Source organism: Formica exsecta, unplaced genomic scaffold, assembly GCF_003651465.1.
Source record: "Formica exsecta isolate Colony F162 unplaced genomic scaffold, ASM365146v1 scaffold677, whole genome shotgun sequence".
Classification (NCBI taxonomy): Eukaryota; Metazoa; Arthropoda; class Insecta; order Hymenoptera; family Formicidae; genus Formica; species Formica exsecta.
In genome coordinates, this window is record NW_021853441.1 from 341859 (window position 1) to 360518 (window position 18660).

The window sequence follows — 18660 nt, forward strand, 5'->3', positions numbered from 1 at the left end:
GCGTGACGCGCGCGAGGCTCCTTTTAATTCTATCGCGTTTCCCGGAGGGAAAAGGTTGGAGGCGCATCACGCCGGAAGTTATTTCGGATACGCCGCGCGAATAATTACCATGCAAAATAGCCCCCTTTGAAGAGCTGTTTAGACCAGCCAGCAATTTTTCTCCCACTTTCCGCGGCCGCTTCGCTTTTGCGAGGGTACGACACCGACCAATTTCCTCGACGCGAGCCTTCCTCTCGCGGCTCGTTTTTCATCTTTACCGATAATTGGCTTCTTCTCTCTCTCTCTCTCTCTCTCTTTTTTTTCTCTCTCTCTCTCTTTCTCTCGATAAGGCACCTGTCGTGCTGCATGATTGCCTTTAGCCACGTTTCACGTACCGGTTAGGTTCACGTACGTCGGGAGCTGCATCCACGCGCTCTATGAGAACGATCGGGCAAATGACATTCGTGCCTTCGTCGCCGGATAGTCGGACACTCGGCACGAATATGACAAGTGTAGGCAGCGCAAGGAGAATTCTCCGGGTCTGCATGTGAGACACGTACCGGTTTGATATCCGCAATATGGCGAACCACCGCGTACCGTTCGTTTTACCGCCGGCTCTTTTCGCAAGAACGATATACGTATACGCGGTAAGAGATAGCGTCTCTCGCTGCAAGATCCGGTGACGTATCACGTGTTGTCGCGGAAATTATGCATACACGAGCAAAACTTAATAATTTTTTTTACACAATTATAACATAATAGAATATTTAACTATTTAATATATCGAGAAATTTACATATATCATATACATATATTAATTATATTAAATATATAATTAATGACATCTGTAATACACTAATAATATTAAAACCTATATCTTTTAATGAAATGTTCGACACTCTACAATCAGTGAATTTTTGATGAACAATATTTGACCAGGAACTTAACATATAAAACTTCTCTTTTCAATTATTAAGAAAATTTATCTAAGATTAATAAATATAAAATTAACTACAAAATGTTATGTGATCAAAATTTCATAAATCTTTTTTATTTACGGTTAAAAAAAAAATATGGAGTTTCTGAAATATCATGCGTACGAGTATATTCGTGTATAAATGAGAAGTTTACTGTTGTAAGAGTATTATCGAGCATTAAATAACCTGTTCAAGAGGGCTCTAATACTCGAACCCACAATTTTCATTAAATTACGGGTACGGAGGATGCACTTCCGTCGATGCATTACATAATGTGTCAGCGTTAACAATGCGTTACGTTTCGCCTGTTGCACGAGACGTCAATTTAACGACGCGCACATGACTCCGGGGGATGACGTCGCGGCAGGTGTATGCGCGGTTCGAGTTTCAAATTCGAAAATTACAATGCGGATCGTGGATGCGATGTAAGCGATCACTTGCGAGTTATTCGAGCGTGCAACCAATCGATTTATCCAACTGCAATTGACTTGAAATCAATTGTGTCTCATCCGTTTTCGCTTTCGCGAAAGTTCGAACATGATTACAGCAGACAAACGTGTGTGATTTTGTATAATCAAGACTGCTAGATTATGTGAGATGTTGCTAAATATTTATCAATTTTTTTTTTTAAATTAGTAATTTTAATAAATTATGAACTTTTTAAAATGCTTTCTTTAGAATTAATAATTGTTTACTTTCAAATGATTTAATATTTAATTATTGGGATATCGAAAGCCGATTCTAATGCAGATATACTCGCTTATTTAATTATTTCTACCATTATTTTTGTATATTACGACTACGAAATTGCAATCGAATTGATTTCTTCCAGCTTACTAACAAGAACTTTGTAATGACTATTATACCTCGTATAGATGTATGCGTCTGTGAGATCCATTTGATTTACATAATTCAAGACTTGCCATGGCAGCAGTTATACGGCACGCGATTGGTCTAATTTTTTTTCAGAGTTGAGTTTAGCCGATTACGATAAAATTAGGCTCAATTTGCAATTTTTACCGACCACATCGCGTCGGAAGAAGGGGCAGCGGAATTGTAGCTTTCATTAAGATCGACATTCGTATGTGTGTGTATGTATGTGCGTGGCATAGCATTTTATCCAATATTCCATTTGTGTGGGCGGCGCTTTGACTTTGAAACGCCGCGAAAGCCGACCGCAGCCGATCGATACTGAGCGAGCTGAAAGAGAAGCATGATCAAAGCGCCGTAAACGCTTGTAGCGCGCATCAGAAATCACGCCTTCGCCGAAATGTCAATCGTTGAACGCTATTTCATTACCTATCTACCTAGTTACCTACCTACCGATCGGACATTCACGAAGCCAAAAATACCGTGTCAATGATAAATCGAATGAAAGCTTTACGCACGTCTCGACGACTTTACACCCACGATACGCATCAATTTCGCATAATTTTGATCGTCCCTCGTTATCCCAGCGAATATGGTTGTATTAAGTGCGATTACAACAATTGAGATACATCGAGGCACGTAATTATGTAGAATTTCGATGACGTAATGCAACGTAATGGTCGCTTTACATTCATCACCGCCGGACACAAACCCAATTTTAGATACATAGATTTTGTCGCTGACGAATAAGCGCACTCTCCATCGTATCGTACATTAAAGGATTTGTGCTCTCAAAATCTACAATCCAGTGTTTCTATCGCTTCGAAAAAAAAGAACAGATTTTTTTTTCCCATCTGTAGCGAAAAGAGAGAAAATTTGCCGGTTTGGTTACCTTTCCGATGTAAACGATTCGCTCGCATTCTTGTGTGTGAAGTACCGAAAGTAAAGGCTGCGCTCGGCCTCGCGGCGATCCCGCGCCCCATAATGGAACATCGGAACGCAATTATATTTCTCATTTCCATCGGCAGGGATCTCCCTCAATAAATACGCAAACAGCCGATAACAGCTTTATTGGGAGTATTCAGAGCCGGCGGCGGCGGCGGCGGAGAACGAGTGAGTCGACAGCAGGTAGTGCCGTAATGGAACTTCGTAAAACCGATTCGGAGCATCTCCCCCGGGCGAATTGCACCGATGCGTTCGACCGCAGCTTCTGCTCGTCTCGTCGACTGAGCATCCGCGCCGCGTCTTATATACGGTTTTAAAAATTCTTGAAGTATGATTTCATAAATATATATTTTAATTAATATATACTCTCTCACATTTCCCAATTTTTGAACAACTAAAAATAAAATTATATTAAATCGGTTTTCTAAAATTCTTAGAAAAACGATGGAAATCACTGTTGGATCCTTCAATTCACAGACAACACATAAATATTTAATATCTAACAATAGAATATAGAAAAGAACATTTAAACAGAATTAATTGATTAATTCAGGATAAAGCGATACATCCTTGATGTGAAAGGACGGTACAGGACTCGTAGTTCGGAATTGGACAAAACGATGTAAATGAAACTGCGCATTTAGCGCGAACTTCCGAAAGGGTGAGGAGATGGGAAGAGAAGAGAAAAGGGCCGCGCGCGCGTGAGAAGGCGGAGAGTGACAGGACAGAGAGGACCAGCCGACGAGAGGATGCTAGGGGACGAGGGAGAGGGGGCCGTAAGTTCGTTGCGAAAATGAAATTACCGCACCGTGAAAGCAGCGCTTTGCATGAAATCACGCCGTGGTGAAACGGCGAGAGGAGAACGAGCCGGAGCGATGGCAGTTTGGCCTCTCTCTCTCTCTCTCTCTCTTTCCTCTTCCCATGTCCTCTCATCGTGTCTTTTAGAACGACTCCTTTCCCCCCCCCCCACTCCTTGAATAAGTGAATTTTCGCGCGTTCTCTCCCGGAGCTTTGCTGTTCCCCCGGGGGTACACCGACTACAACACGAAGAGCGCGACTTCGCGGATTCAACTGTTTTTTTCGAGTCAAGATGGAGATCAGGCGTCGACCTTTCCGCAGATTGTCTCGCTCCCCAAGCGTCGCGTTGACACGCGTGCTAAACGACATTCGGCGAGATTTCAAAGTAAATCTCGGTAACTTTCCCGTAATCGATATTCTTCTCTTATTTTTTAACCCCTTAGAACGTTAGAAATTCATATAAATTAAGCTATAAAAGTTGCATATAAAATGTGTCAATTAGGACTTTTTTATTTTCATATAGTTATTACACTTGTGCAAATATTCAGACGTAGAATACGCAAGCATCTCATATTCTCGCGGCTAACTTTTCATTTTATATTTTCCAATTTGCGAGAAATCGTCGGTCTCTCTCAAGGAAGACGAGCCTTTCTCTCCCCCTCTTTGTCGCGTAGCAAAGCCTGTGATAAGGATCGCGCCGGAAACGGCAGTTAAACAACACCGAGCTGGGGTTTGAAACCTTCGAAGAGAGAGAAAGAGGATGGGAGTTTGTTAGCAAGTTTTATAGACTATCAGTCGACTCGTTAAGCGGCAACTAGAAGACTCCTTTCCGCCCGCGTTATTTCCATTCGCATCCTCTCTCCCCCTTAGATCCCCCGACGAAACGACGTTAGACAGACCGTTGTCGACCTACTAGCGTTATCTTCTTATCCCGCCGGGAACAACCCTCCTCCTTTCGTCGTGGCGGCCGTATGCTAATGCCAGCATTAGCACGCCGCGAAAACTATGCGAAACAAACAACCGAGAAATTCCGTCCAATAGAAGGCGCTTCTTCTCTTCTCTTCCCATCGCTACCCGAAGAGCAGCCGCGATAATTCTCGAGCGAAATATAGGATAATGCAGCCACTTGGTTCGGAAAACTCTGATATTTAATCCTTTCTCTCTCTCTCTCTCTTTCTCTCTCTTTCGCCACGGTAATTTGGCCGAAACGTGCGGATGTGAGAAAGACAAAGGTCTTATATACGGTTGCGTTTTAAAGCTGCAACTCGGTCAGTGCGCACCGCGCGGTTAACCGAATGTTCCTCATTCGCGACCTATATCCATCTTTTGTGCGATTGAAGCGAAGACGCAGCTACTCACAAATTTGATCACACGTTTCAAAAATTTTGTAGAAATTGTTAATTAATACAACAAAAAGAAAAAATATAGCATATATATATATATAATAAAATTTTTATAATTTATATATTATCGAACGCCACGGTAATTTGGCCGAAACGTGCGGATGTGAGAAAGACAAAGTGGAACATGCCGACAAGCTAGGCAGTGTTTTAAACTGCTAGTTTAATTGTTTGTGGAGCTAGATACTTCTTGATTTAGAATTACATTTGGGATCCTTCGTCGACGCTCGATAGTAATCGAGCTATCCATATCCAATCCGTGTTAAAGTAGGATTGTTAAGAAATATATCCAAATTATATGCTATCGAAAAGTTATACGAAACGGTGCGTATGACCGGTAGAAGTTTCGCTTTATTAATTTCAACAATGATACTAAAGGGCTGTAATAAATCGCCATTTCTCGAGAGAAAACAAACTTTCATCTCGTTTGTCATGCATTCTTTTATAAAAACCTCTGTCGAATAAAGCTACTTTCTTCCGCTTTGTTGCAAATAGTCGAGAATCAGAGGTGGGCGGTACATCTCGTCGGATTTCGAGCGACGGACAATGGCGCGCGCGACCGTGCCGGGGCAGCTTAATGAAAATTAATCGCTCTTGAAGAACGTCATTGTGAGATGGCGGAATCCACCTCCTGCCGGAATGACTTCTCTCTCTCTCTCTCTCTCTCTCTCTCTCTCTGTCCCTCCTTTTCCTCCCCCGTCTTCTCCTTCCGTCAAGATGAATCATGCGCCAGCCCCGGTTACGAGGCAGGAGGAAAAAAAGGCGCGAGGCGAGATCGCCGGGAACAATATTCCTTGCAAATGGATACAAACGAGGTGATTGGCCCGGGCCAATCCATCACGACGCGCCGCGCTTTTTCACTCCCTTAGTCGGCCCGGTGGCTTATCCCAGTCTCTCTCTCTCTTTCTGCCTTTTTAACCCCCGCGAAAAAGGAAAGAAGAAAGCCTGCCCGAAGTGAAACACATCCATATGCAGTGGTTGGTGATAAACAAGCTCCGAGTAAAGCACAAAATATCCCTCTCGTTTGCCAGTACGTCATGCGATACTCGATGTACAGGGTGTCTTAAAAATATAAGACTTAGAATGAAATATCGATCTTATTTCGATCAACTCATGCTTAATTTTGACTATTTTTTATACGATATGTATATAATCGGTTTATTATTTGTATATTTTGCGAGTTTGTTTTTACATTATCGGTCTTTTTATGAAAAATGCTCGACTTTTTATTAAACGCCGAATTTTTGTAAACCAGCATTTTATAAAAAGCCAACGCAAAAAGGTTGCATATACAAAAAGCCTGTAATATATATAAGTCAATTACGTGTTTACTCTTTCGCATTGATTAGCTCTTTTTTTGAGAGCTAATCGATGCGAAATTAATGAAAAAGAGTTGAATTTTTTGGCACTAGAGTCATCAACCCTTTTACCAGCTGCGACCGTATTCTATAATACTCGTCGCACATGTAACTATCGTCACGCATTGCGGTCGCAACGCAACGACACGCTGCATGGCCGTTGCCGAAATAAAGGTGCAGATGTTGACGCGAACCGTTCATTCGTTCGTTGGCTTTTCAGGATCGCAAAATCTATCACGCTACACGAAACGTGGCGACACCGCGATCGACGATGTCGTAGCACTTTTAATAGCCGGGACTTTACAGGCTACCTTTTTACGCCACGTGCGTGTACGTCGTCGAACGACAAGCGTATCGCGCGTTTGCGACGTGCAATTTTCCTCAAATTGAATTCGTCAAGAAATATGTCGCTCACAGAAATGATATTTTATACGAGATATCTCCAAAATTCTAACTTTAATAACTTTGATATCTCTTTCTCTTTCTTTGTATCTTTCCTTAACAATCTTTAGTATAATATATTTTAAATCAGCAACTTTAAAGTTGTGAAAAAATAAGATCTTTTTGAATTGACAATGAGATAATTAATAACATTTTAAGTAAGACAGATTGACGAAACAATTTTTCTATTTGCTAAAGAATTATTCTAAAAAATAATCTGTATATTATTTTTTAATATCTATAAATTAATCATTTTTCTTGAGAAATCTTCATTAATTAATTATCGCGGAAGTTTTTATCCGGATTACTAGAAGATGTCGCCTCAAAATATGTCTGTATTTTTAAGATAAATATTTAAATCATCTATTTTGACTATATAAATACAAGATAAGGAATGTAACATTGATATTATATTCGATTTAATTTCCGATTTAATTCTCATGTAAATGCAACTCGCAACTAGAAAAAGGATGTCATCCGCGGCAAATGTCAGGTTCGTTCGAGCTGCTCGATCCGGGGATTTTCAAAGTCGATTCGCATAATCCCGTACGGATGCCGGTGCACTTGCGGGACCCGGTAATGCATCGTACGGGATACACCGGGAGATGGTGTATCGGAGGACGTAACGTCGTAACGCGCCATTACACAACGTCCGCGTCAATCCGCAACGTGTTACGACGGATCGGGGGACGTATAAAAATCCGCGCGCTATCGAATGGCCGTCGTCCCGTAACGCGTCGCAGGTGATCTCGCAGCGCCGTAAAGGTCCCCGGCGACACGTCTCCGCGTTTCCTTTTTGGCCGTCGTTGTTCCCGAACGCGTTCTCTCGATGTTTATCCCGATACTTTGGCGACGCGGCTGTATCCGTGATTCCGTCCGGAATTACCGTCGCACCGCCGGTGCGACGGTCGTCACGATTTAATATTGAATTGGACACCAGGTGCGCCTGTGTTGGGACTGGGAACGTTTAACGACGACGAGTAAATACAAATGCGGTAAAACTTTATCATATACTCCAGTAATATAATGCTCATAAAAAAATAATAATTTATATCTAAATAAATAATGGCTAATTATGAGCCTGAGCGCGGTAAGGGTTGCGCAGATTGTTTTCTTTGTGTATCTTCTTTATTAATGAACGTTTCGGTCCTATGTTCGGACCTTCCTCAGCATATGTTTAATGATATCATGTGCATTTATTCTTGGTCCGCTAACCTCGCCCTATCATTAAACATGCTGAGGAAGGTCCGAACATAGGACCGAAACGTTCATTAATAAAGAAGATACACAAAGAAAATAATCTGCACAACCCTTACCGCGTTCAGGCTCATAATTAGCCATTATTTATTTAGATATTGATTATCAGAGCCTTTAATTTATTATTAGTTCACGCTGGCCGAAAAATAATAATTGTTTCTCCTCGCAATTTCTCATAAAAATTGATCTGTCGAGCGCCTCTGTTTTTCTCTTCTTCCCTCTCAAATATTTGCAAATTGCTTTCCGAGGAGGAACGTTCGGATATTTATGTCATCATCGATTTGAATTATTTGGGTCGAAAGAGCTCGTTTTGCGCGTGCTGTTCATTGTTTATCGCTTTATATATTTCCGACAATGTCGCGAACCGTAAGATGGGCGGAATCGTGAACAACGGGCGAGCCCTAAAATACTTCCCGTGTCGAAACGTATTCGCATCTGAGGCGCAAGATAGGACGCACCTCTCGTACCTTGGTAGCGTGCAGTATCGGAGACGAAAACGCGGGATTTACGGCAACGGTACCACTCTCCGTGATTACATGGCGGCCATTACTTCCGGGGATTTGAAAGTATTGTTCCCTTTGTGACAAGTATCACTAATAGCTATCGCAGGAATTGCAGATAGTAATTTCCTCTGAAGCACATTAATGTCTCTACAAATATTTTTCATAATTAATGAAAAAAAAGAAAGTAAAATGCGGCTCTTGAAACATTTCAAATTTTGATATAGATTGGAATAGATCAAATATATATATTTTATTATATCGTTATATTAAATATTATATATATTTTTTACATATGTTAAATTTATTTATATTATACTATTATATAACAAATAGTTGAGTAAAATTGTTTGCATATATACAGGGTGTCCCATTTTAAAAGTTCCACCCTCATATGGGGGGTTCCATTTAAGAAAACATCGATTACATTGACCTCACCTTGAAAAGATCACTCAAGATCAAGTCCATATTTTTATCATGTGGCCCTCTCGAAACCATACAACTTTTGTCTGAAATATTTATTTCTACAATCAAAAATAAAAAAGTTATGAGGATGGAACTTTTAAAATGAGACATCCTGTATATTATGATTTTCTTTTCCTACTAAAGGTTTTTCATATTTTTTCATGTATCATGTCATGTATATACAACTGCAGTTTACTCTCAAATATTTTTTCTATATGCATATACAAGTATACGTTTCACGAAAAGTTTACGCGGTAACGTATTAAAAGGCATTTGCGTAGTCCCTCGTCGGTGGTATTCGTCCTATTTTATACAACGACAACATTGGCGACGAGTAGCATCAGCACCTTCGTCGCCGCGTTTACGTCGACTCCAACGGCTACCTCGCGCAGCGTTGCTCGCGAATTTACCGTGCTCTACATCTCTCGTGAAGCATTCCCCACGTATCTAGCATCTCGCCTCGCGTCGCCGATATAGCCAGACAGAACGCTAACTGCTAACCGCGTCTTTCGTCTCTCTCGAAATTTTCTCTTTCTCCCTTTCTCTTTCTCTCTTTCTCTCTCTATTGTTCACTGGCTTTTCTTGTTCGCTCCTGTTCTGCCTTTCGTCCACTCATTCACTCACACAACCGAAGGAGTACGTGGTATTTCAACGAGTATCCGCAAAGCGTAGCATCTCATTTACATGCATTAAGGAATAGATCGTCGTCAAGCGAACGGAGAGAGATAGGTAGCGAGAGGACGAACGAGTGAAAATCGAGAGAGAGAGAGGTAAAGGATGGAATAGAATTTATTGCTTGTGCTAGAACAGAGTTCTCTTGGAGAACACTGTATATATTACCTACTAGACTATACGTGCGGTACGTAATCGTTAAAAATACAAAGAAAGTCGGAAGTCGGTGAATTATTATGGAAACTAAAATAATGTAAGAAAGAGAATATCGATTTAAGTAATTTTTTTTTTTTAAATCAGCAAGGCGTACGATAAAAAAAATTGTGTGTATAAGAGAAAAGGAGGATGATACAGTGAATTACAAGATCAAGTATTTTAAAATTTTCAAAAATCTATTTAGAAACTCTTATTATTTTAGAAAAATAATTATTTCTATATATACACACATATTTGGAATAATATACAACTATAAAAATTTATTTTTATGTACTTTCTATTTTTAATATCATGTTAATTATGTTATAAAATTTTCTCGAGATGAAGTTTTTATATTTAAACCCATTTTTTTTTTTTTTTTTTTTTTTTTTTTTTTTTTTTTAGTTACAACCTAAGATTAAATTTTTGAAATTAAATTTGTGACTAACGAAAATTTACATTACTTCGTCTTTCAGATTTATAAAATGACATTGCAATTATTTTACTTCTATATAATGCATCGAGAAATTGATAATTTTTTAAACCATGCAATTCACATTCTTGCATTGCTTTTCTAGCTCTGCATAAAGTTTGCAAAAATGTTTAATTAATTTTGTGATTAGATGTATATGAAAAAATTTAGTTCTCGAAACACACAATCACGGAAATACATAGAAAATATCTCGCAACGTTGCACAGCGATGGATGCACTTGCGAACGTAACTACGAAACGATAAATCAATAAAAAATATCCGATTGCACGGGAGTTTAAATATTTTCGATACTCCGGAATAAATATAACACGGTATCCGTTGCGTTTTGGACACAGAAAGTTTGTTCTGTCTATGGACGCGAGATATTTATCTAGTGACATATGGCCGCCGCGTGTGTGTATGTGGGAATTTGATTCGGCGAATCCACGTCCGCGATATGCTCATTGCTAGTTGGCGGGTCGCAAATATTAGTTTCAAACATATATTGCTTTTAGCGGCCACTCGATGCAACATCGATAATATCAATGTCAAGAATTGATAAATTAGTAGATAATTTCTGCATTGAGATTCATTGAATACTTCGAATCACAATTGATGCCGCAGAATTGAAATAAAAATTGCGATAGACGCGGAAAATATTCTTTAAAATTGACAGTTATTACTCGAAACTGCAATTTTTGTCTTCATTATTAACAATATATTATACATGAATTTGAATAATAAATTTGTAGTGAAAATTAAAGAATCTCCTTTATTTTCTTATATTAAAAAGAAAAAAAGAAAAAAGCTAGATATTTATTTTACATACATAATAATATCTATTAAAATCAGAACATATAATAAAATTAATTGAATATGATGAACGAAAGTTCATTACTCCTTTATACCTTTGAAGCTTATTCTCGAATTTTCAATATTGAATGGTTTCTCGAATAAATTTTCTTTAGAACTAACCCTTTCAGTTACAAGCGATAAATATGGAACGTGCCTTGTACGTCGAGGAAAATTTATCTATTTAAATTAAACAAGAGCAAGATTGAAATTATTTCGCATCGCACGCGGATCGCACTCTTTGTATGCGTGAAGAAACATTCGGTCTAGCGTGTTGTGGCTTTTCAAGATACGACGTACTTTGCATAATCGGTGCGTGGGGCTTTCACCCATGAAGGGTTAAACCCGGAAGAGCCTGTTCGCATTAACAAAGTTAATGTCGCGTCGAGGGAGGGAAAATAACGGTGCGCTAGCTTACAACCCTTTTGAAGAAAAACAAATCTAAGTCACTTCCATTGTCGCGTCGTGAGACATCTGGGAAACTCGACAAAGCGAGTCTCAGATCAGTAATGAGCTCTTTCTCTCTTAGCTTTTCTAACAAAGAAAAATTTCTGCTATCATATCGCATCTTCAATGGATAAGAGTCACGACTCGTAAAATTGTCATTTAATAAAATTATAAGTGTATCCAGAGAGTGACGGGCGATTCAAATGCGCAATGCAATATTTTATATATAAATGCGAGTTATTTAAAGATAAGTATTTAAATACTTTTATTTTAATAAAATTTTATTTGTTTAAATAAAAGTAACATAAACTGCATATCTGAGATTTTTATTTGTGATTTGTAAAATTAATTAAATACTTCCAGTAGAATTTTAATTAACACACAAGTGAATTGCTATTTCACACACACACACACACACATTAATCATTTATAATCCAATAAAAAAATAGCTTACGTAAATATTTTTATTATTTATTTGAAATATATATATAAATGTTTTTTCTATTTTTGTATCCAATAAAATCGATCTTCTTTTTGAATGGGAGAGTATAACAAATTTCAAAAAACAAACAGAAATAAAGAATTCGATATTTAATTGAAAAAAAACGTAACAGATATGTGTGAGTCTCATATTTCTATCGTCTCGATGCATACAATCTGTGCAACAAAATTGTACGCATCGTGCAACTTGGACATTTAACAACCTCGAGAGTGCATCCGAGGGTTAAGGCGACACGTACGAGACGGCGTTTCCACCTTCTGTACGAACCACCCTCCTCTTAACGTACTCCGTATATTATGCCGAGCATATAAGACGGAATAGTCGCTGGGGATGTTGGAAAGCCGGGTAGGGAGGAGGCGAAGGAGGGAGGGGGGGAGGGAGAGAAAGCGGAGAAGATGAGGGAGGTAAGAGAGAGGGGTTGCCTTTCGATTAAACTTCTCAGACGGAATAGGGAATTATCGCCGTCGCGTGACGGTCGCTGGGCATAATTCCGGCGCGCGCGACGCGACGTTCCGCGCGGAGGGCAATAAGCGGAATTTCCGTCGTTACGAGCCGTCGTAATAGATCGAGTCGATGAGCGGTTACGACCGCTTTCGGATAGAAGGAGCAGCAGCGGCCTCTTTCCTCCCTCCTCCCCTCCCCCCTTCCTTTCCCCGCTTCTCTCCCTCGACCATCTTTTCTCATCAGAAGGGTTGAAATTGTTTTACGCCACGTTCCGGATCGACTGTTGTAAATTGCACGGATATCGGTATCTGGTTTATGCGCCGTAAATTGCAATATTGAATGTATTTTGCCGATGGTACATTAATCGCGAGGATATTAATAGAATCGCAGAAAGAGAGAGAAATAATATCGTATTAACTTTAAGGCACTAGAAAGTGTTGGCGGAAGGATAGAATATTTAATTTTAAATACAAGTACTATGACAGTTTTCTAAAAAAAATTAATTGAATGGCACAAGGATTTATTTATTCATTTTTTTTTTTTTTTTACTTTGAAAAAATGTTTTGTGTGTGTGTGATTCTGCAAGATTTTGTAATACGATTTTTAATTTAACTAACAATCACTGAAAATCCTCTTTTTATTTTATCTTCCATAAAGCGATATTACATTTGCTCTATCTCCAAAACGAATCGATAAATTGATAACGCATCTTTCAAACCGCGTAATTCGCTTTTTTTTTTAATCGCTACGGGAAATAGGACGCGCCGCAAACACGACAAGCTCTCGTGAAGAGTTTGTTACGGCAAGCATGAGAACTACACTGTGCGCAAAAAAAAAAGGAGAAAGAAGATTATCGGGGTATTAAATTCCAGTTAAAGTTACCTGTATGTATCGAATATCGCATTCGCGGGTTCTTGGAAGAGTAAGATGTCGATCGATCGCGCGAAGTTATGATACGAATTTCATGAGCGTTTCTACGAATTGCACGTGGAAACTAGAGTTACCGCGGCGTTCCCTTGTGCTCTCGCCAGCCGTATTTTCCGCTTGCATTTTTCCAATTCCTCAGAGTACAAGTACCGAGAAATATGCTCATTTGCGTTTCACATTGCTATGTAAACGCGCTATTTGTACCGCGACTTAACTTATTTTTTAGCGCTCGATTCGAAGATATTTTATCGGAAATATTATTCCGGCGTAACGCTCAATACATAAATGTGCACAATAGAAAAGCTATAAATGTCATTTCTCGAATAATATTTAAAATACTTTTGCCTTTTATCAAATTTGTCATTTACATTGTTACTTTTACGACTTTGCAAAATTTATATTCTATAATTACGAGTTATTCTGTATATATTTTAATTTTAGAGACTTAATTTTTGATTAGGTATTTCTCTTTCTCTCTCTTATATATAAAATGTCAACATTGATGCATAGTTTGTTACAATTTTCGGTTTGCATATATTAATTTGCAGATTTAGCACTCTTAGCAATTTTTTTACGAAATTGTTTGATTTATTATTATATTCTATTTAAATCTCAATCCTTTTCGAAAAGTTTTTCTCTTAAGCGGCGGAATATGAGAGAATTAAACGAAGATATTTCGACTGTATAGGCGGATAAAAAATAAACCGTGGAACGCAGCAAGTGTGAAAATTACAGTCCAACCCCGCGAAGGACATCGATATTTGTCGACGTTTGCAGGAGGCAATTCGACGGGACATTTTGTACGGAAAAAAAGTAGCGGGTCCCTCGTCGAAATTTCCGTACCCCTAATTTATGGAGCTAACCCCGTTCCCTTTTGTCGCGTTACCCCGCCTCCGCCCCCCCGTTCTCTCGGGCGATAGTTCGTTGCTGCTCTCCCTCCCCCTCCTTGTCTCCCCCGGGGATTAAAATAACGTCGTGCGTGCCGAATCGGCAACGAACGGAAATGAAAAGGCGGGCGAATTAAAAATTAACGATCCGGCATACGTCACGCTTCGCAGGAATCCGCGAGATTAAATGTAGGGTGGTTGTTGGAAAAAGTGTACGAGTCGAAAATTAAGAAGCTTGGCGCCCAAAGGGAGAGATAACTGAAATTTTTAAAACGATTCTTTCTCTTTTTCTGTCTCTCTCTCATCTAAAAAAAAAAAAAAAAAAAAAAAAAAATATATCGAATAGAAAAATTATTTAATTTTTGCACCGCGCTCTTCGATGCCAGTAATGTCACGTTTGATAGTTATTCCTTTTCGCACTATAAAGTTTCATGAAATATTTTACATTTTACGAAATTTGTTAGGTATTTTCACGATTCTCTCAAATGGCTCGACAAAAGATTCGAGCTGCATATAAAAAAAAAACTGTGTAAATTAAATTTTATGTATGTGCTGCATCTGGCTTTATTCACTTATCGTTAACGGTAGTTTTTATATTTAAATGGCTGTCACGTCCGCGAAAAAATTACTCTCATTGTGTACTCCTCCTTTCACATGCGCTCTGAAAGTGCGTCGATAAAAACCGACCCGTGAATTACGCGAGAGACCGCGTATTATATCGCCGCGAGGTACTAGAATAAATCGTCCAACATAGAAGCTAATTTTGCTGCTTGTAACTGGACGCCCGTCTTTCAGAGACGAGCAGATTTCCGCGATTGAACGCGAGATATCTTTGATCTCCCCCGAGAAACTCGTTATAATTTCCTGCCTGTTAATGCGTTCCTGTCGAGTTAAAACACAAGCACAGAGGTAAATGCGATATTTTCACGTCGGAAAGAGAATAGCATGGAAATTAGAGAAATTCAATCTCGGTCATAATTATTGTGTAATAATATTGTCAATATATATGTCTGTTGATAATCATTTTATTAAATTAAATATACAACATTTATTTTAATATTTTAATATGCAACATACAAATAATATTGTTTAACTTTATTTACAAAATCGTATTAACAGAGAGAATATACTTTTTAATATCATTTGTAACATTATTCACGATACTTGTTTTTAATTCTATACTGTTGCATTATTACATCCTTTTTATTTAGAAATTTTATGCCGTTGAACATACAATGTTATCCAAAACAATCGTAAACAATCGTAACTTTCAACTCACAATGGGAGACCTCTTTCACTCGATTCCTTCTCTCTCTCCCGCGGGAGAAATGCTTGAATTCGGGTATTCGCGAGGAGACTTCCATTGGAACGAGCCAGCCAGCGGCCGTTACCGCGTCGGACCGCGCATAGATATGTATATGCGAGCTCGAAGCGAGCACAGAGCAGAGAATGCGCATATGAAATTTACAGCCGCCTATATAGCGTAGGAAATGCGCCGCCGGCCACCCTTCGTCCCTCTGCCACCCCCGAGTCTTTGCATCCCCCTCGTATCCTAGTCTTCTCTCAGTTTCGTGGAAAGCCTCGAGTTTCTAATATACGTTCCTTTATCGAGACACATGCATCGCGTATATTAAAGTCTCATCTTTAAAATTGTTATATATATATATATTTGTCGTTTTATTGTACATACGACGTTATATTAGTACCGAGAAATTATATTCTCGTGTTATAATCCTGCTATCTTACGTGCAGATATATAATTAAGCGCGAGTATAACTAAGTGATGTTGTGTGTGTGTTTTGTTAGAAATTTCCGCTAATGAAATTTTCGTGGGAAACCGCGCGAGTCTCTAATATTCTTTTATCGAGTTTACTTTGTATACTAGAGTTTTGCCGCAATGAAATTACTTCTAGGAGTTATGATCTTTTCGTATCGTTATTATCTTCCTACTTGTACATGTAAATAAACATCCAAGCAGAGGTATAATATTTCGTTAGAGAAACTCTCATTAATGAAATATTTGTGGATAGTCTTCGTAATATATACTCGTACACCCCCCAATGTTTCGTACCCTGGAGTCGAATTATTCTTATAAATTTATAATAAAGGTTTATCGGATATTTCTTCTGTTTTTTTATGTATTTGGTGTCACGGCGCTACCGCGTCACTTGATATCTATTCATACCGTGCGAACAAATTAAAAATTGAGCATTTAAATCCCAATTTAGCAAATATACGCATAAAAGGAACAGTCGAATAAACAACTCCTTAATTAATTTTAAGATATAAAATGCAGAGACTAGCAGAAATTTCCGCTAATAAAACTGCTCTTTTCGAGACAGAATTATACGATTAAATAAATAAGACATTTAAATTACACAACGGCGTATCCGCTTTGCATCTAATTACGATCCGCGTTTTATCATTTCAAAAAATATGCAACGCAACTGTTTCTATTTTTTCGCGTGTTTGTATACCTTTCTTTTGCCTCGAGGCTTTCTACTCGCATTTTCCTCAGCATCTCATTTTAAGGACGCGTTTTGCACACATGTACACACACGCAAACACGTAACGCGTACTTTCGCGTTTGCATATGAGACGCGAGGACACGAAAATGCCGGTTTTACGAGAGAAAGCAAGGCGTCGACGGGACGTCGGCAGGTACCAGGCGCAAGCCGTACAAATGGCCGCATCTTGCCGTCGTCTGAGGGAGGATAACTGATTTGAAATGCGAAATAGTAGCGAAATGCGCGCGTACTAGTTCATCTTGCCGCATACCATGTGTGAATGAACACGAGCATCTATATTCCGTTGCATTTGCGGCCAAATATATATCACATCTACATTATTATAATAATCGCGTCACTTATATTCAAATTGTATCGTTGAATTGATAATCCTTGAGGAGAGAAAAAGGAGATCTCTCTCTCTCTCTCTCTCTTTCTCGTAAAAGTTTATCTTCCGAAAACGAAAATTGACAATCTGACGGCGCGAAGATAAGGATAGAGAAAGAGAGAAAGAGAGATGAAGAAAATCCATTCTATAAAGAATAAATAATCAGCATATCATTTTATTTTTTGTCTAAAAGATTTTCTCTAGCTGAAAGTTTAAAATAAAAATTTGTATCTACAGAGATTTATCAAAGATATTTAAAACAAATTCTTTGCTATTAGAGTATGTAATCCGCTAGAGAAAATCACATGACAAAATTTTTTCAATCTTCAAGAATTGTCGATACAAGCCGATTTGACAAACGTACAATGAATGTATTATACCAACTATGTGCTTCCGATGAGTAAACTAACAATAAGCAGATCAAGTTCATATCAGTTTTGATAAAGTGCAGCATTTAATGACAGAAAAATAAAGTGTGTATATTTGTTTGGGAGATTTATGTCGATTTTAATATATTTTCTTTACATACTACAAGAAAACTAAAGCTATGATATTTCATCAAAGTTATAATATCTAAGAGAGAAAGAGAGAATATCACATCAAATTATAAAGAAATATTTATTTTAATATTTATATATGGATTTTTATATATAAAATATTTTATTAGATATGTTATACAAAAATATACATGGAAAAAGAAAAGTATCGATTAAGGCGCGATACAGCGTTAATCCGACGGAAGTGAGGACGAAGCATTGAGGGGGACCGTATTAATGAACAAAGAATGTGGGGTGAGAGGGAGTTTGAAGATATCTCGCCAACGAGAAGGGAAGAGCATCTCGGCACCTCGTAACCCGCGGGAAAATCAATTGACTCCCGAGGGATTGAGGGATTTACGGTAAAGACAAGCAGTGTCGTAAAAGCCGCGAGGCATAGCGCGTCGTAAAAGAAGAAGCTTAATATCCTTCGCTAGCCCTACAGGCACAACTATCACCTACGCTAAAGGCGTATTTATACGTCTCGCTTTTAATTAACATGCCGGATGAATTAATTGATCCATATATCTTACAACTATTTCATAAAGCTTATGCGATCATTAAAACATATAATTCATATATACATACACACGGAAAAATACATACTATATACAAGTAAATATTACTTGTTTCATATATTTCAAAAGTTCATAAATCCGCAAATCTATCATAAGTTCATCATAAGCATCAAATTTATTCAAAATGTATTCTGAATCCTAGTAAATTTAATACTTTAATCAAGAATATTAAATTATATAATTGAAGGGAATACACTAAATTTTTCTGATCTAAAAAATTTTCTTACATTAAATTAACCATATCTGACTTTTCTTCGATAAA